We start from the raw sequence: 23,635 nt of genomic DNA on the forward strand, positions 1-23,635 counted from the left end.
ATGTCCCGCCCTTCATTCCTGGTGAGCTCCTCCTTCCCCACCTGCACCATCTGGGGGAGGTAAAGACGGGGCTCACCCCAGTCCCGCTCGGTCTTCGGGAGAACAGCCTCCGACACGTGTACTCCTTCCGCTGCCAGTTATTCATGCAGCTGGCGCGGGAGGAGGTGACAGAGGGCCACTTTTATGTAGAATTCCAGGGGACGGCCTACCGCGTCTTCTGGACCTTGGACGGGGTGCGGTGCGATGTCTGTAAGGGGGTGGGGCATGTTCGTAAGAACTGCCCCAACCTCCCGGCTGCCAACTCCAACTCGGCGGCCCAGGGTGGCGACGCTGCACCTCCCCCCACCCCCACTACACCACCACCAGATACCATTCAGTCGGTACCGGAGGCTGTGGATTTCACGGCCTCCGGCAGGGAGTTGGGTGACCGTCCAAGTGGAAGGAAGGCGCGGAGGAGAAATAAACATCGAGAGGCTCGTCCCCTGGACACCGTGACACTACCCGAGCCTGAGCTCAGCCCAAGGCCCGATCTCGGGAAGTCAACTTGCCCCAGGGCTGGGCTCAGGCCCTGGGTGAATAAAAAAAAGGAGAGGGTGGAGGTGGAGGCCTCTGATGATATGGAGGTCTCTGAGCCTCCGCACACAACTGGGAAAAAGAGGAGAAGGAACCCCTCCAAAGAGGTAACAAGGGGCCCTGAGGCGCAGGGCCCATCTGTTGGAGGGGAGCTGTCTCCTGTTTCGGGTCCCCAGGTTTCCCCTACCGCCACCACCAGGGCTGCAAAGTCCGGGCAGGAGCACTCTATTCCTCAGGATGGAGGGGAGGGGAAGGCCCCGGTACTTGAGGCCCCTCCTGAAGGAGTAAGTGGGGCCCTGCTTGTGGTGGGGGAGCCTGGGGACGCCGCCCATTCTGCCACTGCTACTGGGTCGGGTGCCCTGAATGAAGGGGAGGGCGATGCACCAGAGGGTCGGGCCTCCCAGTCGGAGTCCACCACCAACCAGGAGACACCCGACCCAGTTATAACTGAGAATGCTGCCCCATCTGCTGGGCCTGTGGGTGCTGGCGGAGCGGGAGATAGCCTCCTCCCTCCGCCTCCAGTCCCGGCTCGGGCTGGTGTCCCGGAGTCCGGGACTTCTGTCTCCCCTGGACCACTCATTGGCCTGGGGACGGAGGTGGAGGGGGGTCCTGAACCGCTGGTGCCGACAGGTTCCAGGTTCACAATAGAACCCAGAGAGGACTCCTCCGCAATCGATCCTGGGGGTGGGATCGTGATGGAGGCGGGACCAGCTGGCGCGGCCGGGACGTCCGCCCCACAGTGTGTGGTAGATGTGTCGGCCGGTGGCGGTGACGACCTGGAGGAGGATGGGGATTCGGTGCGGGACATGGAGGATGATCTTAATTCCATCGCCAATGAGGTGGTGGAGTCCCTCGTGCCTCCCACCGAATCTCCTCTCATCCCCACGGCGGAACTCCGGGATTTCCTCGCGGCTTGCAGGGGTTGCCGCAATAAAGTTCAGCTGGCCCTCGACCGTTGGTCGAATCTGGCGCTGATCATACAGTCCGTCCGTGCCGCCCTTAAGCTAGCGGGCAAGCGCGCAGACGTGAAACTGGTTGAGAGGCGCCATTTTAATGTGTTCCTCAACGGGTTGCTGGGGGAGTGGAGGGCCAGGTGCACTTCCACTCCCTCCTCACAGTGAGGTGTTTGTGACGGGTTTTAGTTACCTTTGACATGAAGATAACCATAGCCAGCCTCAATATCAACGGCAGCAGAGGGGCTCACCGCAGATTTCACAATCTCTCAGTCCTTAGGGAAGGGGGATCCGTGGTGAGCTTTCTGCAGGAAACCCACGCCGTTCCGGGAGATGAAGCCACCTGGCTCCTGGAGTGGCAGGGTGGGGTCTACATGAGTCACCTCACCCCTATTTCTAGTGGGGTGGCTACCTTGTTGGCCCCGACTTTTCAGCCGGAGATCTTGGGGGTCAAGGAGCTAGTGCCGGGCCGCTTGCTCCACCTCGCCGTTCGCCTGGGTAGCGTGCCGCTCCACTTTGTGAACGTATACGCGCCCAGGCCCGGCGCATTGCAAGCGCGCTTCTTTGAAGAAGTGTCCGCTCTCTTGAGCTCCATCGATAGCGGCGAGTGCATCATCCTCGGGGGGGATTTTAACTGCACCTCGAGGTGGGGGATCGCTCCGGTCCCCAGCGCTGACAAGCGTCGGTGGAGAAGTTGAGGGGACGTCTGGCGGAATCTCCATCCCGACTCCAGCGCCTTCACGTGGAGGTCTGGAGGAGGGGGGTCGCGGATCGCCCGCCTCTACATTTCGCAGGCGTACATCTCCCGCGTCTCGCCGGCCTCCATGCGGCTGGTGCCGTGCTCAGACCACCGCCTGGTGTGGGCGGAGTTTACTCCGCTCCGCACGCGGGCGGGGTCCGCGTACTGGCACTTTAACAACAGGCTGCTGGAGGACGTGTGATTTCGGGACTCGTTCTGTCGATTCTGGGCCGACTGGAGAAGGAGGCAGGGGGGCTTCCCCTCCTTGAGGCTATGGTGGGATGTGGGCAAGACTCACATCCGCGTCTTCTGTCAGGAGTACGCGAAGGGGTCGACCAAGAGGCGGGAAGCCGAGATCGGGCGCCTTGAGAGGGAGGTGCTCGACTTGGAGTCCCGCCTCGGTCATGCCGTCGCGGACCCGGCCCTGTGGCAGGCGTACAAAGAGAAGAAGGGCGCGCTGAGGGACCTGCAGCTCATAGGGTCCCGAGGCGCGTACGTGAGGTTGCGGATCCAGATCCTGGAAGATTTGGACCGCGCCTCACCCTTCTTCGACTCGCTGGAAAAATGGCGGGGGGTCCATAAGCAGCTCGTCGAGCTGCTGGCCGACGACGGATCCTCCATCACGGATCCGGAGGGAGTGGGTTTTGTGGGAGGACCTGCCGCAGGTCAGCCCGGAGGGCGCCGAAGGATTGGAGGCTCCGCTCACGTTGGCGGAACTGACTGGCGCCCTCCACCAGCTCTCGAGGGGCAAATCCCCAGGGCTGGATGGGTTGACTGTGAAGATCCTCAGGGCATTCTGGGACGTCCTGGGGGACGATTACGCGCGGGTCCTGGGGGAAAGCCTGGCGACCGGGGAGATGCCCCTCTCGTGGCGCAGGGCGGTCATCATCCTGCTGCCGAAGAGGGGCGATCTCCGCCTGCTTAAAAACTGGCATCCGGTCTCCCTCCTCAGCACGGATGATAAGATCTTTCCCCGGGCTAAGTCTACCCGCCTGGGCTCCGTGCTGGCCCACATGATCCACCCCGACCAGTCCTACTTGGTCCCGGGCCAGTGCATCCAGGACAACATCCACCTGGTCCGGGACCTGATCCATCTTTCCCGGAGGACTGGTCAGTCGGTCGCCTTTCTCTCCCTCAATCAGGAGAAGGCATTCGACAGGGTGGATCACGATTACCTTTTCGGGACTCTGCGCGCTTTCGGACTCGGGCCGCATTTCGTGGCCCGGGTCCGACTTTTATACGCCGCCGCAGAGTGTCTAGTCAAAGTTAATGGGTCCTTGACGGCGCCCCTTCGATTTGGGAGAGGGGTGCGTCAGGGGTGCCCCATGTCCGGCCAATTGTATACCATCTGCGTGGAGCCATTCCTGTGCCTGCTTCGCAGGAGGTTGACGGGATTGGCTCTGCGCGAGCCAGCCATGCGGGTCATCCTCTCGGCTTACGCCGACGACGTGCTCCTCGCAATCACAGATCCTGTTGACTTGCGGAGGATGCGCGACTGCCAGCAGACCTTTTCTGCCGCGTCCTCCACGAGGATCAATTGGGAGAAATGTTCCGGACTCCTGGTTGGTCAGTGGTGGGTGGACTCCCTGCCGGAGGAGATGACATCTTTTGCGTGGAGCACCACGCACCTCCTCTATCTGGGAGTCCACCTTAGCCCCGCTGAGGAAGCCTGGCCGGCAAACTGGCAGGAGTTGGAGGCGAAAGTCACCGCTCGGCTGGGGCGCTGGACAGGACTGCTCCGAGTGCTCTCCTACAGGGGCCGAGCGTTGGTCATAAACCAACTGGTGGCCTCCATGCTGTGGGACAGGTTGGTCACTTTGGCCCCGCCCCCTGTATTTGCCACCAAGATCCAGAAGAAACGCGTCGATTTCTTCTGGGGCAAGAGGAAACACTGGGTCTCTGCCGCGGTCCTGAGTCTCCCGATCGAGGAGGGCGGTCAGTCGCTGGTGTGCGTCCGCACCCAGGCTGCGACTCTCCGCCTTCAGACCCTGCAGAGATACCTGTACGTCGAGCGTCCTCCCAGATGGTGTGCGCTGGTGATGTATTTTTTCCGCCAGTGTCACTGCCTTCAAGACGACACGCAGCTCCCGGTGGAGTCCGTTAGCCGTGCCTCTCTGAGGGAGTTGCCTGTCTTTTACCGGGATCTTTTCCGAGTCTGGAACATGGTCGCCTCCAGTCAGGGTGCTCCCGCGCCGGCGGAGGAGAGCGCCTCGGCTGTCCGGGCGGCCGACTCCGGGGACGGTCCGGCGGGCGGAGGAGTAGCCGAATCCCCCGGGACGCCCCTCACTGCGGGTGGCGAGGCGGCTCGGGAGTGCGGAGCGATCCCGGCCGAGCTGACCCCCGCTCGGCCGGAACTGTTCATCGGACCCAGGCCCCGAAACCCTCCTCGGGAGCCGGTCCCACACAACCCGAGCTGCCTCTCAGAAATGCCCTCCGTGCCATTCCATTCGTTATGGAGGGGTTTCCTGTACGGGCTGCTCCTGCACACTCTCCACTTCCTCGCCCTCGTCAGCCGGCCGGACACGCCCTGGCGGTCCGTGTTGCCATCTGGCGGCGAGGGGAAACCCCGATGGAGGTCTCTCTACGTGGGAGTCTTCCCCTTTTACATCGGGGACCTGGGGTGGAGGGTGCTGCACAGAGCAGTCCCGTGCAATAGGCTTTTAAGTAGGTTCACGGACTCCCAGGCCACCTGTACTTTCTGCGGCCTGGACGAGTCCGTGTTCCACATTTATACGGAGTGTGCGAGGTTGCAGCCCCTATTTGAGTATCTGAAGGGGCTGCTCCTAAAATTCTGGCTGCACTTCAGTCCCACGCTCCTGATCTTTGGGCACCCGGTGCGGAGGGGCTTGGGCCAGGAGGAGGATCTCCTTGTCGGTCTGCTCCTGGGCCTGGCCAAGGTGGCAATTCACAGGTCCAGGTTACGTTCGCGCCCGAGTGTCCCTGGAAAAGGAGCATGCGGTGTCCGCCAGTACGCTTGAGGCCTTCTGCGACCGGTGGGCACCGCAGGGACTGGAGTACATTGTCGACGCTGAGAATGGCATTTTAATTTGAGTTTTTTGTTTATTTATCTGGTTTCAATAAAGTTATTTTAAAATATAAGCGTGTATATAAAGGGGGCCTGAGGAATAAAGGCCCCCTCGACATAAAAAATATTTTTTTTAAAAAAGCCTTTCCACCACCTACAAGACACAAGTCAGTTGTGTGATGGGATCTCTCCACTTGCCTGGATGAGTGCAGGACCGACAATACTCCAGAAGCTCGACACCATCCAGCACAAAGCAGCCCACTTGATTGGCAACCCATCCACAACTTTAAACTTTGATTAGATCACCCCTTAACCTTCTAAATTCCAGGGATACAGAGTAAAGCTCCATGTACACTGTTCCATCAAATGCTGCCAAGCTATTAGTTAGCTATTGAGTAAATCTCTGTCCTCACTGTTCTATCAAACACTCCCAGGGCAGGTACAGTGTGGGGGTATATACAGAGTAAAGCTGACTCGATATGTGCCTCTCTTTCCCTTCCTCCATCCAGATGGAGAGAGTAACAGTGAGAGAGACAGGGATAGTGCGGCACAGTGGCGCAGTAGGGCGGCACAGTGGCGCAGTGGTTAGCACTGCAGCCTCACAGCTGCAGGGACCCGGGTTCAATTCTGGGTACTGCCTGTGTGGAGTTTGCAAGTTCTCCCTGTGTCTGCGTGGGTTTTCTCCGGGTCCTCCGGTTTCCTCCCACAAGCCAAAAGACTTGCAGGTTGGTAGGTAAATTGGCTTTATAAATTGTCACTAGTATTGGTAGGTGGTCGGGAAATATAGGGACAGGTGGGGATGTTTGATAATAATATGGGATTAGTGTAGGATTAGTATAAATGGGTGGTTGATGGTCAGCACAGACTCGGTGGGCCGAAGGGCCTGTTTTAGTGCTGTATCTCTAATCTCTAATCTAATCTAAAAATATAGAGAGAATAAAACAGAGAGAGGGAAGGATAGCAATGGGTAGGAAGTATCAGTGAGAAAGAGGAAGAAATTGGGATGGAGAGTGTCGGTCAGTGTTCCTGCAAAGCTGTGTTCAGCAGACTGGAAGATTTGACACAGCGAAGATTGGGATTGAGAGGGGACAGAGGGAGATAGAGATAGAGAGAGAAGAGGAGACATATAAACATGGAGAGAGTAGCAGAGTGGGGAACTCGCGATTGAATGAGTAAGGGAGAGGGGAAGACGGAGATGGAGAGAGATTACCAGTCAGAGTCGCTTTCCACTTCTCTCTCCATGTATATCTCTCCCTTTCTCACTGTTACACTCTCTCCATCTTTATTTCTTCCTCTCTCCTGATCGTTCACACTCTATGCCTATTTCTTGTACCTCCGTGCACACAGGATTACATCAAACTATGATTATATTTGACATTTGCCCTTTCGATCAAACCGAACAACGTGACTGTCTCCAACATTTTCTCTGTGTCTGTGAACAGCGGGACCTTGGAGTGAATGTTCACTGATTCCTTAGGGTAACAGAGAGGGAGAGATTGGGTTTCAGAGGATAATACAGAGACTGGGATTCAGAGGGTAACAGGGAAGGAGAGACTGGGTTCAAAATGTAACAGAGGGAGAGACTGGGATTCAGAGGGAAACGGGGAGGCAGAGACTGGGATTCAGAGGGTAACAGAAAGGGAGAGACAGGGATTTACAGGGCAACAGAGAGAGAGAGACTGGGATTCAGAGGATAACAGAGAGAAGAGACTGGGATTCAGAGGGTAACAGAGAGAGTGAGCCTGGGATTCAGAGGGTAACAGAGAGAGAGAGACTGGGATTCAGAGGGAAACAGAGAGAAGAGACTGGGATTCAGAGGGTTACAGAGGTTAACAGAGTGGGAGTGACTAGGATTCAGAGGGTAACAGGGAAGGAGAGACTGGGATTCAGAGGATAAAAGACAGGCAGAGACTGGGATTCAAAGAGTAACAGAGAGGGAGAGACTGGGATTCAGATGGAACAGAGAGGGAGATACAGAGAGAGAGAGAAGGATAGAGGAACAGCCAGTGATAGATGCAGAGACAGAGATAATGCCAGAGAGAGACAGAGATAGAAGGTTAGAGAGAGAGAGGGAGAGACAGAGAGGGAGAGACAGATGGAGGAAGAGAGAGACAGAGAGAGGGTCAGAGAGCGAAGAAGAGAGGGAGTGACAGGGAGGGAAAGATAGATGGAGGGACAGAGAGAGATAGACAGAGAGAGGAGAGAGAGGGAGTGACAGAGAAGGAAAGACAGGTGGAGGGACAGAGAGAGAGAGACAGAGATGGAAGGAGAGAGAGGGATGGACAGGGAGGGAAAGACAGATGGAGGTATACAGAGAGAGACAGAGTTCGAAGGAGAGAGAGAGCGAGTGAGAAAGAGGGAAAGAGAGATGGAGGGACACAGAGAGATGGAAGGATAGAATGGGAAAGATAGGGAGGGAGACAGAAAGAAGGAGAGAAAGAGACAGACTGAGGGAGAGACAGAGGTGGGGAGAGCGAGAGAGGGAGGCACAGAGGAAGAGAGACAGGGATTGGGAGAGACAGGGATTGGGAGAGAGGGTGAGACAGAGAGAGAGAGAGAGAGAGAGGCAAAAGTAGAGGAAGAGCCAGTGATCGATGGAGAGGCGGAGATAATGACAGAGACAGAGATAGAAGGAGAGAGAGGGAGTGACAGAGAGGGAAAGAGAGATGGAGAGACAGAGAGAGAGAGAGACAGAGATAGAAGGAGAGAGAGGGAGTGACAGGGAGGGTAGGACAGATGGACCGTTCGAGAGAGACAGACAGAGATAGAAGAAGAGAGAGGGAGTGACAGAGAGGGAAAGGCAGATAGAGGGACAGAGCGAGAGAGGGCGAGGCAGAGATAGAAGGAGAGAGAAGGAGTGACAGGGGAAGGAAGACAGATGGAGAGACAGAGAGAGAAGGAGGGAGATGGAGAGACAGAGACGGAAAGACAGATGGGGAGACAGAGAGAGAGAGGCAGAGATGGAAGGAGAGAGAGGGAGTGACAGGGAGATAAAGACAGATGGAGGGACAGAGAGAGAGAGACAGAGAGAGCAGCAGAGACAGAGATAGAAGGAGAGAGAAGGAGTGACGGGAGGTGGTGGAAGACAGATGGAGAGACAGAGAAAGAGAGACAGAGAGAGGAGAGAGAGGGAGTGACAGGGAGGGAAGGACAGATGGAGGTACAGAGAGAGAGAGACAGAGATAGAAGAAGAGAGAAGGAATGACAGAGAGGGAAAGAATGATGTAGGGACAGATAGAGAGAGGGAGAGACAGAGAGAGAGGGAGAGAGAGGGACAGAGACGGAGGGATAATGAAGGAAGGAAAAATGGTTTAAACCATTGCTGTCCTGGGAGCGAGGGAGGACGGGAGAGATGAAAAGAGAGAGGGGGAAGAGAAATGGAGAAATGGTGTCAGAGAAGGAGACAGAGTTATGGACAGAGGCAGAGAGAGAGAGGGAGAGATGGAGAAAAAGAGACAGAGGGACAGGAGAGGGAGATGGAAGGAGAGAGAGGGAGTGACAGGGAGGGAAACACAAATGGAAGGACAGAGAGAGAGAAGGAGAGAGAGGGAGAGACAGAGAGAAGGACCGAGGGAGTGACAGAGAGGGAAAGACAGATGGAGGGACAGAGAGAGAAGGAGAGAGGTGGAGTGTTAGGGAGGGAAAGACAGATGGAGGGACAGATCGAGCGACAGATAGGAAGAGGCAGAAATAGAGAGGGAGACAGAGATATAGAGAGGAAAATACTGAGACAGTGACAGAGAGAAAGAGAGAGTAACAGAGAGAGAGAGAGAGAGACACAGACAGAGAGAGAGAGATGGAGACACAGAGAGAAACAGAGAGAGAGGCAGCGGCAGTGAGAAAGAGAGAGAGACAGAGACAGTGATAGCAAAAGACAACTGGAGGGATATATGGGGGGAGAGAAAGTTGTACGGGGAAGGGAGAGCGGGAGAGAGAGGGGAGAAAGAGATAGAGGGGGATTGAGAGATAGAGGGGGAGTAGAGAGATAGAGGGGGAGGAGAGAGATAGAGGGGAGGAGAGAGATAGAGGGGAGGAGAGAGATAGAGGGGGAGGAGAGGGAGATAGAGGGGGAGAGGGAGATAGAGGGGCAGAGGGAGGTAGAGGGGGAGAGGGAGATAGAGGGGGAGAGGGAGATAGAGGGGGAGAGGGAGATAGAGGGGGAGAGGGAGATAGAGGGGGGAGAGGGAGATAGAGGGGGGAGAGGGAGATAGAGGGAGGAGAGGGAGAGAGCGGGGAGAGGGAGATAGAAGGAGGAGAGGGAGAGAGAGCGGGAGAGGGAGACAGAGGGGGATTGGGAGATAGAGGGGTATTGGGAGATAGAGGGGGAGAGGGAGATAGAGGGGGAGAGATAGATGGGGTAGAGGGTGGTGAACCTGTGGAATTCTCTACCGCAGAAGGCAGTGGAGGCCAAGTCATTAAATATATTCATGGAGGAGAGAGATATATTTCTTAATGTCAAAGGGATCAAGGGGTATGGGGAGAAAGTGGGAACAGGGTACTGAATTAGACCATCGGTCATGATATTTATTGAATGACGGAGCAGGCCCAAAGGGTCGAATGGCCAGCCCCTGCGCCTATTTTCGATGTTTCTTTGAGAGAAGCAGACTGGGAGAGGGAGAGGTAGAGAGAGAAGGAGAAACAGAGAGAGAAGGAGAGATAGAGATGCAGAGAGGTGACGCTGAGATTCTCTCTCTCTCTCACACAAACATGCAGACACACACATAAAGGGACACACAGACACACACACATAGACACACACAAAGTCACTCACAGAGAGAGACGCACACACACACACACACACACAGATTTTACAATCCACACTGATGACAGTAAAAATGGCCAACAGAACTTCAATAACAATCCCCAGTGTCTGCCCAGTCCTGTGAAGGACAGAGCGAGAGATAGGGAGTGACGGAGAGAGACCTTGGAAGGAGGAGGACAAAACAGCTCGTCGGAGAAACTTTACATTTATTTGCGTTCTCCAGATTTTATTAAAAGTTGAAGGGGACTGGGCACTGGAAAAACTGTCGGCACACAACAACAACACTAAGAGACTTGAGAAGTGAGGGAAGGGGAGACACTTTACAATCCACACTGATGTCAGTAAAAATCGCCAAACAGAAGCTCAGTGACAATGTTTGATATTTTCAAACTGCAGGGAAAGAATTAAAGGTTTGAAGTTAATTACGAGATGGCTGAAAGCATTGCTGTGTTGGGATTAACATATCAATGGACTGTAAAAGTCCGGATGGTCCTGACCTGGGATTAACATATCAATGGACAGGCCCCCTCCCCCGCCCCTGAGGCAGGAGATTGAGAGACAGCCCAACATGTCAGAGGCTCAAGGTGGAGTTTGCAAACAGCTCACTCAGGATATAAACTGGGTTTGAAGATCTCAGTTCCAATCACAAAACCCACCTTTCACTCTCTCTCTGGAGAGATTGGACACATTCCCCAGTCTGAATCAGTGTGTGTGTCTGTGTATCTGTGTGTGTACTCTCTCTGTCTCAATCTGGTTTATAACTGTGATTTGATTGTATTTGAATATTGCTGATTGTCTGTGTAACTGAGAGAGGAATCCCTGGGCTCTTGCTGTGCTATTTTGTTGAAATATGTCCTCGCTTTGTATTTTAATCAATTTTTTCTCCTTCTTTCCCCTGAGGAATTTTCATTCTGAAAACTGCACCGTGAAGTTGAAAAGAGGGAAAGTTTGGGACGAGGAATCCTTGGACAGATTGAGGCCTTGTCCACAGGCTGCACCCAAAGGGCCCACGTTAGTTGTGTCTATTTATTAGCCCGAGGTTCAATTTCCTCTCTGGGGCCCACTTCTCAAGACTCATTCTCTCTCTCCATCTGTCTCTCTGAATGAGAGTAACAGGAGGGCGAGAGACGCAGGAGAGTGAGGGAAACATAGAGAGAATCAGAGAGGGAGAGGAGGGGTAGCCGGCTGGTGTCAGAAAGCTGTTTGTGGGATCTTGCTGTGCACCAATGGCCTGCAGCTTTTCCAACATTGTAACAGTGACGACCACTTTAAAAATTAACCCATTGAGGGTCAAAAGCTTGGAATTAAGTCACAAATGTGATAGTTTCTAAAGGCTTGTTATAATTCTAGAGTAATCCGTGTGCTTTGGGCAATGTTCGGAATCTTTACTGTTAAATAAGATGAAAGGAGTTATTTTCTTTAAAAATGCCTTTTAATCAATTTTCTCTCTTTCCCTCTTGCCTTCAGGAATTTCCATTCTGAAAACTGCATCGTGAAGATGAAAAGAGGGAAAGTTTGCACGAGGAATCCTTGGACTGGAGCATCCTCCCGAGGGGACGGACTGAGGCCTTGTCCACAGGCTGCACCCAAAGGGCCCACGTGAGTTGTGTCTGTTTATTAGCCCGAGGTTTAATTTCCTCTCTGGGGCCCTGGGTTATCTAGTTCCTGTCGGATTGGGGCTCTAGAGTTTTAAACATGTTGAAAGCCTGGGGTTAAAGGAGCAGCCCCAGGAGGGAGTCCCATTTGCACTTGCTCCATCCAGCCCTGTCTGTGAGGTTTGCTGATGTTTTGGGCAATGCTTCGTGAACTTAGTGAAATAAGATGCACGGTGCCCATTTTAATTCATTTTACTGTAGTTATGAGGTTAGCTTTCCCTCTGTCTCCACATTCTTTCCCTGTGTCTTTATCTCCCCCCATGCTTTCTCTTCTCTGTCTCGGTTACAGACTCTCCATCCCCACTTAAACCTTTAATAAATAAAAATAAACATACCACACACAGCAATGTGATTTGTCGTTATTTGAAATGGTGAGACAGAATCAGCAGCTTGTTCCCAGTTTGAAGAGGGAATTTCACCCTTTCTAGGGACTGAATTCTGGCTATTATCACATTGCTGCTTGTGGGATCTTGCTGTGCATCTAGTGGCCTGCAGCATTTCCTGCATGACAACAATGAGGACACTTCCCTCCCTGTCACACCATTTTAGAAGTGAATTCATTTTGTGCAAAGCTCCCCTGAAGGTCTGGAATTAAAGTCCTGAGCTTGGAGCCGGTCTAATTCCAGAGTGGTGCTGGTATTTAGGGCAGTGACGTGAATTTGAGGGTGAAATAAATTGTGGGATCTTGCTGTGCACATATGGCATGCAGTGTTTCCAACATTGCAATAGTGACGAGCACTTAAACAGTTCACTGAGTGTCAAATGTTCCCGATTCAAACAATTCAGTTTACTGAAGTTCTGAGTTTCGAATTCTCTCTGTCTTTCTCCAGATTTCTTTCCCTCTGTCTCTCTATTTAAACCTTTAATAGGTAAAAACACACACAGCTGTGTGATTTGTTGTTGGTTTAAATGGTGATACAGAAATATTTCACAGCTATTTTCAGTCAAGATTACATATGAGATAGAGGGACAAAAACAGATATGGATGGAGAGAGAGAGACAGGGGAGAGAAATACACAGACAGGGGAGAGAGATACAGAGACAGGGAGAGAGATACACAGACAGTGAGGGAGATACAGAGACAGGGAGAGAGATACAGAGACAGGGGAGAGAGATACAGAGACAGACACAGAGAGGTGGAGGTTGCTGTCTGAACCCTTTTATCCTCCGGTTTATTAACTGTGATTTGTCTGTATTGGGTGTTGCTGAGAGAGTGTCTGTGTCACTGAGGGCAATTCCTGGGCTCTTGCTGTGCTATTTTGCTTAACAATGCCTTTTAATCAATTGTGGGATCCTGCTGTGCATCCATTCCCTGCATCAATTCCTACATTACAACACTGAGGCAGAAACAGATGGAGAGAAAAAGAGGGAGAGTGAGAAACAGCTGGAGGTGGCAGGTTAAATGCAGAGAGAGAGAGAGACAGGTGAGTGAGGGAGGGAAGGCAGAGAAAGATGGACAGACACAGAGAGATACATCAGCCAATAAAGGAAAGAGTTCCGAAGAAGGGTCACTGACCCGAAACGTTAACTCTGCTTCTCTTTCCACAGATGCTGCCAGACTTGCTGAGTGAATCCAGCATTTCTTGTTTTTGTTTCAGATTTCCAGCATCCGCAGTATTTTGCTTTTATTTTAGGGTATTTAGCTGGGGGTCTGTTGCGGGCGGGTCGCGAGATGGGAGTCTGTTCCCGGGGGGTTATTAGATAGGAGTTTGTTCCTGGGGGGGGTGGGGGGGGTATTCAGAGGGGAGTTTGTTCCAGGAGGGTATTGAGATGGGAGTTTGTTCCTGGGGGGTTATTCAGAGGGGTGTTTGTTCCTGGGGGGGGGGGTATTTATATGGTAGTTTGTTCATGAGGAGGTATTTAGATGGGAGTTTGTTCCTGGGGGTGTATTTAGATGGGAGTTTGTTCCTGGGAGGGTATTTCGTTGGGAGTTTGTTCCTGGGGTGTAGTTAGATGGCATTTGAGCTGGGGGGTGTATTTAGATGGCAGTCTGTTCCAGGGTGGGGGTATTAAGATGGGAGTTTGTTCCCGGGGGTATTTAGATGGGGGTCTGGTCCTGGGGGGTGTTATTCAGATGGGAGTCAGTTACTGGGGGAGTAGTTAGATGGCAGTTTGTTCTGGGGGGTGTATTTAGATGGCAGTCTGTTCCGGGGTGGGGGTATTTAGATGGGAGTTTGTTCCTGGGGGGGAATTTAAATGGGTGTTTGTTCCCGGGGTCTATTTAGATGGGAATCTGTCCTGGGCGGGTGGTAGTTTGATGGGTTGTTTTGTAACAGAGGGAAGGGGATAATTAGATGGGGGTCTGTTGATAATGAGGGTATTAGATGGGGGTCATATAACAGGGGATATCAGAAAGTTGTCTGCAGATGAGGATTATTTAGATCGGGGGTGTCTGTACAAGGGGGGATGTTTTCTGGCGGGGGAATTGCAGGAAAATGATTTGAGTGGTGGATAACAATTGCGGGCGGTGGATAAATTGAGGGCGGTGGATAAATTGATGGCGGTGGATAAATTGAGCGTGGTGGATAGGGTCAGGAAAAGACAGAAAAATTTGGAAAGAGAGAGAGAAATGATAGAAAGAGAAATAGAGAAGACAGAAAGATACAAAGAAAGAGAGAGAAAAAGAGAAGGGAAAAATGTGGAGGGAAATAACAGAGACACAAAGAAATTGAAGGCACCAAAGAGACAGACAGAAAGCCAGTGAGAAAGACAAAGAGAATCACAGAGAGATTGAGAGAGAGGACAGAGAATCACAGAGAGATTGAGAGAGAGGACAGAGAATCACAGAGAGTTTGAGAGAGAGGACAGAGAAACACAGAGAGATTGAGGGAGAGGACAGAGAATCACAGAGAGATTGAGAGAGAGGACAGAGAAACACAGAGAGATTGAGAGAGAGGACAGAGAAACACAGAGAGATTGAGAGAGAGGACAGAGAATCACAGAGAGATTGAGAGAGAGGACAGAGAATCACAGAGAGATTGAGAGAGAGGACAGAGAATCACAGAGAGATTGAGAGAGAGGACAGAGAATCACAGAGAGATTGAGAGAGAGGACAGAGAAAGCCATTGAGACAGAAAGACGCACAATCACTCAGAGAGAGAGAGAAACACAAAGTGAGGGGGAGAGAGAGAGATGGAGGAACAGAGAAATAGTGAGAAAAACAGAGACAGAAATACAAGGTGAGGGAGAGATTCAGAAATAGAGAGAGTGAGAGAGAGACTCATGCGAGAGAGAGAGATTGAGAGAAAGCGAGATTGAGTGGGAGAGAGATTGAGTGAGGAGAGATTGAGTAGGAGAGAGATTGAGTGAGAGAGTTTCAGTGAGAGAGAGATTGAGTGAGAGAGAGATTAAGTGGGAGAGAGATTGAGTGGGAGAGAGATTGAGTGGGAGAGAGATTGAGTGGGAGAGAGATTCAGTGAGAGAGAGATTCAATGGGAGAGAGATTCAGTGGGAGAGAGATTCAGTAGGAGAGACATTCAGTGAGAGAGAGATTGATTGAGAGAGAGATTGAGTGAGAGAGAGTTTCAGTGAGAGAGAGCTTGAGTGACAGAGAGATTGAGTGAGAGAGAGATTGAGTGAGAGAGAGATTGAGTGGAGAGAGATTGAGTGGGAGAGAGATTCAGTGGGAGAGAGATTCAGTGGGAGAGAGATTCAGTGGGAGAGAAATTCTGTGGGAGAGAGATTCAGTGGGAGAGAGATTCAGTGAGAGAGAGATTCAGTGAGAGAGAGATTCAGTGAGAGAGAGATTCAGTGGGAGAGAGATTGAGTGGGAGAGAGATTGAGTGGGAGAGAGATTGGGTGGGAGAGAGATTCAGTGGGAGAGAGATTCAGTGGGAGAGAGATTCAGTGAGAGAGTGATTCAGAGAGAGATTCAATGAGAGAGAGATTGAGTGAGAGAGGGATTGAGTGAATGAGACTTAGTAAAAGAGACTGAGTCAGAAGAAGGGAGAAAAGCAGAAACAGACAATAAAGATGTGATACTCACCATCCCACACCGTCTGCTTTCCATCGTTGGACTCTAACACCTTCCCGCCATCAGCTCATCCATGGGGAAGAGCTCCTGGAGAGGGACATTGTGGTGGGATTTGGAGAAATGTGTCAGGACTGGGACAGAGAGTGTGGGGGATACAGACTGGACTCTCTCTCACATACACACACACTGTAATCAGTTCCAATTCACCTGGGCACAGAGATTGAGACACAGAAACTCACCTTCAGAAACCAGCCACATGGAAGGAAAGAATGTGGTCTGATGTTGTCCCAAGATATCCCAGAACCTGTCACTCAAAACAGACAGTCTACCCAAAATGCAGCTCAACCAACCAGCTCTCAGCTTCCTGCATCTGGACACTCCCTCCCAGGTATGGGAAAGTCCAAGGTGAGTCTCTGTGCAAACAGCGAATGGGGGAGAGAGGGATATTCCAGCCATATCCCAAATGGACCATTCCTGATCGAAACCTCTCTGTCTGCCTCTCTCTCTCTCTCCCTCCCCCAAAAACCTCATTAACAGAGCAGAAAAGCTGCTGTAATTTAAACCTGGAGGGACGGGTTTGGATACTGGCCATTTAACACTCATTGTATTAAATGTCTTTCACGATTCACCTCCACTTAACAGAAAGCTCAGAAAATGACTCATTGCAATTACCTTGAAATTCTGACAAAGTGTTATTGCTGGAGAGGCCTGTGTGACTGCAGTACAAACATGCGGTTTTTATTCGGTTTTTCATTTCCACTGTGTGACAAACACTGAAACTAGAGCCAGGTTAATGAGGCAGCCAAGAGTACTTTTATAACCAGTGACATTTCACACAACAATACTTACCCATATTTACAGTTGTATTCGTCAATGATTCTTTGCCCTGTATTTGACGCTGCTGTATTTATGTATTAACTGTAATCAATCAATAAAACCTTCTTAACATTCACCAGTTTAATGTTACAAGGGTTCACAAAGCTGGGAAATGGCCATTTAACACAAATGGTATTAAAGATCTTCCACTTTTCACCTCCAGTTTATATAAAGTTCAGCAATAAAGACCTTTACATTCTGACAAAGAGTTTTTACTGCTGCAATAAAGTGTCACTTGTTTCCATTTGCTTCCTGACTGTTTCTATCCACTGTTCTCCCGGGGGATTCAGAGGGATTTTTGTTCATTGTTTGTCCACATTCAGGAGGTTCCAGATCCTCTGCAGCTGCTGTCCTGGAGAAATTAATTGCATTGCATTCAAAATCTTTCCCTCATTTTGGAGATATGAGGAGAGACTGTTTACACCAGTAGAGGGGTGAAACAAATAGGCAGGGAGTTCTTATGGTCTGGAATTCACTGTCTGACAGGTTTCTGAAAGCAGATTCAATATTAACTTTCAAAGGACAATTGGAGTAAAATTTCAACGACTCGTAGTTACAGTAGAGAAGATACCAAAATAGAAAGAGAAGTGTGAGAGAGAGAGATGTCATAACGTAGGTGATCAAGAACTCTACACAACTTATATTGAGAGTTTTTATTTCTAAATAACTGTTTCAGTTTTATTTGATCCTGTTGTTTCATTTATACATTTCCGTTAATCACTCAATATAACTTTCCAAGCAGGAACGAGTTTCATGTTACAAGTGTTCACACAATAGAAAAATAGCCATTTTACAAAAGTTGCATTGAAATTATTTTATTCAGCATCTCAAGTTTACAATAAAGTAAATTCTTCAGATTTGTGGAAACTTTCAAACTCAGCAAGGGAATCTCCCATCAGTAATGGCTCAGCATCTCCATTTGCTGGTGTCCCTGTCTCACTGCAGTTAATGTACCTCTCTCACCTGCCTCACTGCTGGTGTCCCTGTCTCACTACAGTTAATGTCCCTTCGTCACTATCTCCATCTCCTGGTGTCCCTGTCTCACTGCAGTTAATGTCCCTTCGTCACCATCTCCATCTCCTGGTGTCCCTGTCTCACTGCAGTTAATGTCCCTCTCTCACCATCTCCATCTGCTGGTGTCCCTGTCTCACTTCAGTTACTGTCCCTTCCTCACCATCTCCATCTCCTGGAGTCCCTGTCTCACTGCAGTTAATGTCCCTCTCACACCATCTCCATCTGCTGGTGTCCCTGTCTCACTGCAGTTAATGTCCCTCTCTCACAATCTCCACCTGCTGGTGTCCCTGTCTCACTGCAGTTAATGTCCCTCTCTCACCATCTCCATCTGTTGGTGTCCCTGTCTAATTGCAGCTACTGCCCCCTCTCACAATCTCCATCTGCTGGTGTCCCTGTCTCACTGCAGTTACTGTCCCCTCTCACCATCTCCATCTGCTGATGTCCCTGCCTTACTGCAGTTGCTGTCTCTCGCTCACCATCTCCATCTGCTGGTGTCCCTGCCTCACTGCAGTTACTGTCCCTCTCTCACCATCTCCATCTGCTGGTGTCCCTGCCTCACTGCAATTACTGCCCCTCTCAACACATCACAATCACTGCGATTTGCAGCTTTGCCCACGGGATACGGTTGTTGCCAAAGCACCCACTAGGTGGCGCTGTACTCGCACATGCGCAAAAGTACACTAGTCCAGTTGAACGTCATGGTCTGCCCACTCTCAGGCAGCTGCCAGGACTAAAGATGGCGCCGGTCAAATAATCACAGAGGCGGGTGGAGGGTGGGAGGTGGAGCTGGGGGTCTGGGGGTTGGGGGGGGAGGAGGGGGAATGGGATTTAGTTCCAGTGTTTGAAACCCTTCAGCTCTTTCTATGATTTCACTAATTTAACAATGAGATTGAGAGGGTATTTCACCCCCTTCTTCAGCTCCTGTCTGAATTTCGTCTGGGTCACAATGTAAATACATGTGTTGGTGCAGGAACTGAGAAGCTGCAGCATCTTTGATGTTTGATGTGTGATAAAGAGAGGGTCAGTGTAGGAGGAATAATAATTAATATCTGTAATTCGAGTATAAATGATAAACACAACCCAGGTCACCCATAACAGGATAAAACTGCCGGATATACTGAAGAGTAAAATAATTGATTTCCTGCGATTCTCCATCTCTGGGTCCTTGTGATTCTCTGCATTGCAGTGGCGCCGGAATCCCCTGCGGACTTTACTGGAGAATAAAATCCGTCTGACAGTCAGAACATTGAGCAGCAACATCAGAAAGACCGGGACACAAAAGGTTAAAATGAGGTCAAACAATTCAAATGCCCCCCATATGGGGGAAGTGAAGAAGCTCAGTTTATTAACACAACCCATGGGAACATTATCAATAATGTATTCTTGTTCCTCTGTAAAGTACCAGGGGAGAGACTCTAAACAGCCCAGCACACTCACTGTTCCCACAACCACAGCCGCCCTTTTCTCGCTGCAATATTTTGTTTTGAGCTTCTCACAACAAATGGCCACAAATCGATCAAAGGTGAAAGTGACTGTGAGCCAGACAGAAACAACTGTGGATGCACAACGCAGAACGATAATGAGAGAACACACAGGAGTAATTCTCAGGAATGAATATGGGAAATAAATTACAACAATCCAGTACAATATGGGATTAGTGATAACGACCAGGAGATCAGACACTGCCATTCCCACCAGGTAGACACTGATACATTTGGAGAGACCGCACTTTCCTCGGGACAGGATCACAATCGCCACCAAGTTAACTGGAAGAGGTAGAGAAAAGGAAGCAGAGAAATTACTGATCAGACCTGGAGACAAAGCAGCAGTTTGACAGGATCTGGGCTGAAATTTCCAGCTTTGTTGCTGCATCGAGCAGTGAAAACTGATTCATTGACCCGGGCACTGCTTTGTCACAGTGAAATGTTTGAAAACACAGTTATTAATAATGAATTGGCAAATTGATGCAGAAAGTGAATAAAGTCAGCACCGGATCTACTGGAGGTACTGAGTGAGGATGCAGTGTCAGTGGGGAAATGAGAAGGGGTTTTACAGAGATGGAATCCAATGGGTTAATTGGGAATTTGTCTCCAGACTGTTGGTTGGGAAGGTTTGGGGAGACCGGGATGTGTAGCTGGTTTGTTGCTCTGGGTTCAGGGAACCGACAGGAAATGATATCAAATGGGAAAAGGCAGAAAACTGCAGCGCTATGTTTGAGTGTCAGCCATGATCTGGAATGGTGGAGCAAGCTCGAAGGGCTGAATGGCCTCCTCCTGCTCCCATGTAACTGTATTCCGATCAGGTTGGACAAGGCAGCTGGAGGTGGAGCCAGTGAGTGAGATTGGGAGGGAGAGAAGGAAAAGTACATGTTGGAGCAGGAGGGGAGACTGGAGCAGATGGTTTGGGAAAGAGGATAAACTGAAGCAATAAATGAGGAGACTGAGGATTCAATACAGTGAGAGGAGAGGCTGAGATTCACAGGGAGAGACTGCAGCAGAGTGTTCGAGGAAATCTAATCTATAGATCCCAGTAATACAACTCAATTCATACATTCAAACAATAATCCCTGTGGTTATTGGTGTTGGAGAGCAGTTCATTGTTTCTACAATACAGTTTGCAAGTTCTCCCTGTGTCTGCGTGGGTTTCCTCCGGGTGCTCCGGTTTCCTCCCACCTCCAAAAGACTTGCAGGTTGATAGGTAAATTGGCCATTGTAAATTCCCCCTCGTGTCGGTCGGTGGCAGGAGAATAGTGGGGATGTGGTAGAGAATATGGGGTTAGTGTAGGGTTGGTATAAATGGGTGGTTGTTGGTCGGCACAGACTTGGTGGGCCGAAGGGCCTGTTTCAGTGCTGTATCTCAAAGTTAGTAAATATATTTAGTTTGCACAGGCTATTAAATATAAATTTAAATATATTTCTGATATCAGCCTCGCTCTTTATTGAATTCAGCAGTCACAGAGATTTTAAAGTGCAGTATTTAAATAATGAATTACCAACAGTGATGAACTGATTCTATTCTCTTTATTCAGTCACGAAGTAAGGAATAGGAACTTTCTGCAAAACAAAATGAGCACCTGACAGAAATTAACACAGAGGATCAAGTCCAACAGGAAAATGAACACAATCTGACAACAGACAAATTCAACTCACAGTTTCTCTCACTAACTGTTCTGGACATTCCAGCACTTTATGAGAGTGAATTATTTACACTGCTGCTTCTTTCTCTTTCTCTTTACTTCTGCTTTTCCTTTCCCGTCGGTTTCGTTCTCCCTGCTCCTTTTCTCCTTCCCTATCTCTCTGGAGTACTCACACCCTGTAAATTGTTACTTAATGCTGCTTTTCACATATGATTTATTTCTAACATTCTGCCTCTGTGTTTTGTTCACCAGCCCCAGGTTCAATGATTCTATTCTCAGATACAGTTTGTTCAATGGTGAAACCTCTGTGAATAATTTAATGTATCTACAGAACACTCAAGTCTCCACCTGTTCACCTACACTCTTCACTTCATCTACAATACATGGAATAAACAGGATCGAAAGCTATTTCCAGACAAACCTCACAATCATTGAAATTCCTTCTCCTGGAATTATAAAGTAATCTGTTAGAATGTGGGATTGTTTAACTAATAAAATACCAACATCAGCGCTGCAGCTGATAATCTACAGATAAATGGAAATACTCTTGATTCCAACTGATAGAGTGAAAACCAATAAAACATCACATCAATACTTTCTATTTTACAATGTCGTCTAGTGACAGTGAAGGTCCACAGTGAAGCAGAGAAGGAGAAGTGAAAGTGTCAGCAGCAAACTCAGTTCAGTAGCCAGACTTCTGAAGCAGTGTCAGACACACACAGAATGAAATAATATTTGATAACAGTGATAATCAATAAACACATTGAAATCCCAGTTAAACTAAGCCATGTTATTGTGGAGGGAGGACATTGTTCTGTCCCCTTGTAACACTGAGACTGTGAGATGTCTCATTATCAATCACTGAAAAAAATCATTAAAATATTCCAGGAACGGTTAGATCCACATCATGAAACTGTTAAAAGCTCCTGATGGTCTGATTATTGATCCTAGTTGAAGCATCTCATTCCAATACATTTCATACACAGAATGATCCAGTAATAATGTCACAGTTACTTGAAACTATACCATTAAGTACATAATACTGTTCCTGCAAGAATGAAAGAGTAGACGATGAGGAGATTCCATCAGTAAAGTGCTGGAAAAGAACAGGCGGCTGTGTAACACACACATTGAGAAATAATACCCAGTACAGCAGCACAGTTTACATCGATTTACACCATTAACAGCTGAGGTACTGCTTCCCAGCAACTCCAATTGCTGCAAGTACAGGATAATAAATGTCTTCTATCTGATGCATTCCTGGATATCCCATTTCTGTGAGAAGCAGGGACTTCGATTAGCCTGGAATCCACAGCTCCACCAGGCACGCTGAGCTGATCCATTCCAATGGGTCTTGATTTGTACAGGGGATAAGTCTCCACGAACACGGTTATACCCCTGATCATTGCTATTAATTACACTCACCTGAACAAACACATTCCATCAGCAGCTTTGACTCTGATGTAAATAATGTGGTGGATAAAACACAATCAATTTAATGTCAATTACATTTTCTGAGTAAGACCTTCCTCTGAAATAAATCCGAAATCTGTACTCATACTGGATGGATGGCAATTATGAGAGGCGTCATTTCCATTTTCTATATTATTGTATTGACCTTGTTCACTCCTGGCATTTCTATTGTAAATGTAACTGATCTGTCTGCAGTGGACACTGAATCCAGGGACAAAAGCAATCCTGTTTCACTCTGTTCCTGCCTTTTCCCAGTTAAAATGTGAAATTTGAGTCTCTGATTCGGGACCATGTTCAGGGTTACAGCCCAGAAACTACTGTGAGTGATATTACGGGACACACACTGCACACATCCATTTTGGAGGCAGTTGGGTAGTGATAATATCACTGGTCACGTAATCCAGAGGCCCAACCTGATTGCCGGGGGACAGGGGTTCATATCCCACCACGGCAGCTACATAAAACAGAGGGAGCTGCCTTTCTGTGTATAAAGTAGAGGGAGCACACACTCTATTTATTAAGTTGGGGGCGATGAAGGAAAGAGGTGAAGAGGGAAACGGAAACAAATGGGGAAATGGAGAGAGAGGGACAAAGTGGAAGACAGTGAGAGACAGAAGAGATAGTGAAAAGAGACGTTGACGGAACCCCAGTAACAATCCCCATTGTCTGCCCAGTCCGGTATTTCGGGTTTAATGTGAGGGTTTTCGGGATGAGTGTTAGATGAGCGTTTGATATTTTCAAACTGTATTGACATGCCCAACAAAAGCAAGAGTTAAAGATTCAAAATTAACCAAACAAATGGCTCAAAGCATTGCTGTCCATGTACAGAGGGACGGAGAGATGGAGGGAGTGAGACACAGACGGAGAGAGACACAGACAGAGTGGCACAGAGACAGAGGGAGAGAGAGAGACAGAGGTAGAATGATAGAGGAAAAAGGAGAAACAGTGACAGAGGGGGAGAGACAGAAAGGGAGGCAGGCAAATGCAGAGTGAGACAGACAGAAAGGGAGGCAAGCTGATGCAGAGGGAGAGAGACAGATGCAGAGGGAGAGAGAGAGGGAGGGAGTGAGACAGAGATGGAGAGAGACACAGACAGAGTGGGACAGAGACAGAGCTAGAGAGAGAGAGACGGAGCTAGAATGATGGAGGAAAAAGGAGAAACAGAGACAGACGGGGACACAGAGAAAGGCTGTCAGGCAAATGCAGAATGAGACAGACAGAAAGGGAGGCAGGCAGATGCAGAGGGAGAGAGACAGGGAGAAAGCGAGTGAGACAGATACAGAGGGAGAGAACCAGATGCAGAGGGAGAAAGGGACAGTGAGAGAGAGAGGGAGAGAGACAAACAGAGGGAGAAATAGAGACAGAGAGAGAGAAACAGGCAGAGAGAGAAGCGGACGGCGAGATTATAGGAAAAACTTTATATCTAATAATGTTGACAAAAGATAGAATTAAAAAG

This window comes from Heterodontus francisci, chromosome 21, assembly GCF_036365525.1.
Source record: "Heterodontus francisci isolate sHetFra1 chromosome 21, sHetFra1.hap1, whole genome shotgun sequence".
Taxonomy (NCBI): domain Eukaryota; kingdom Metazoa; phylum Chordata; class Chondrichthyes; order Heterodontiformes; family Heterodontidae; genus Heterodontus; species Heterodontus francisci.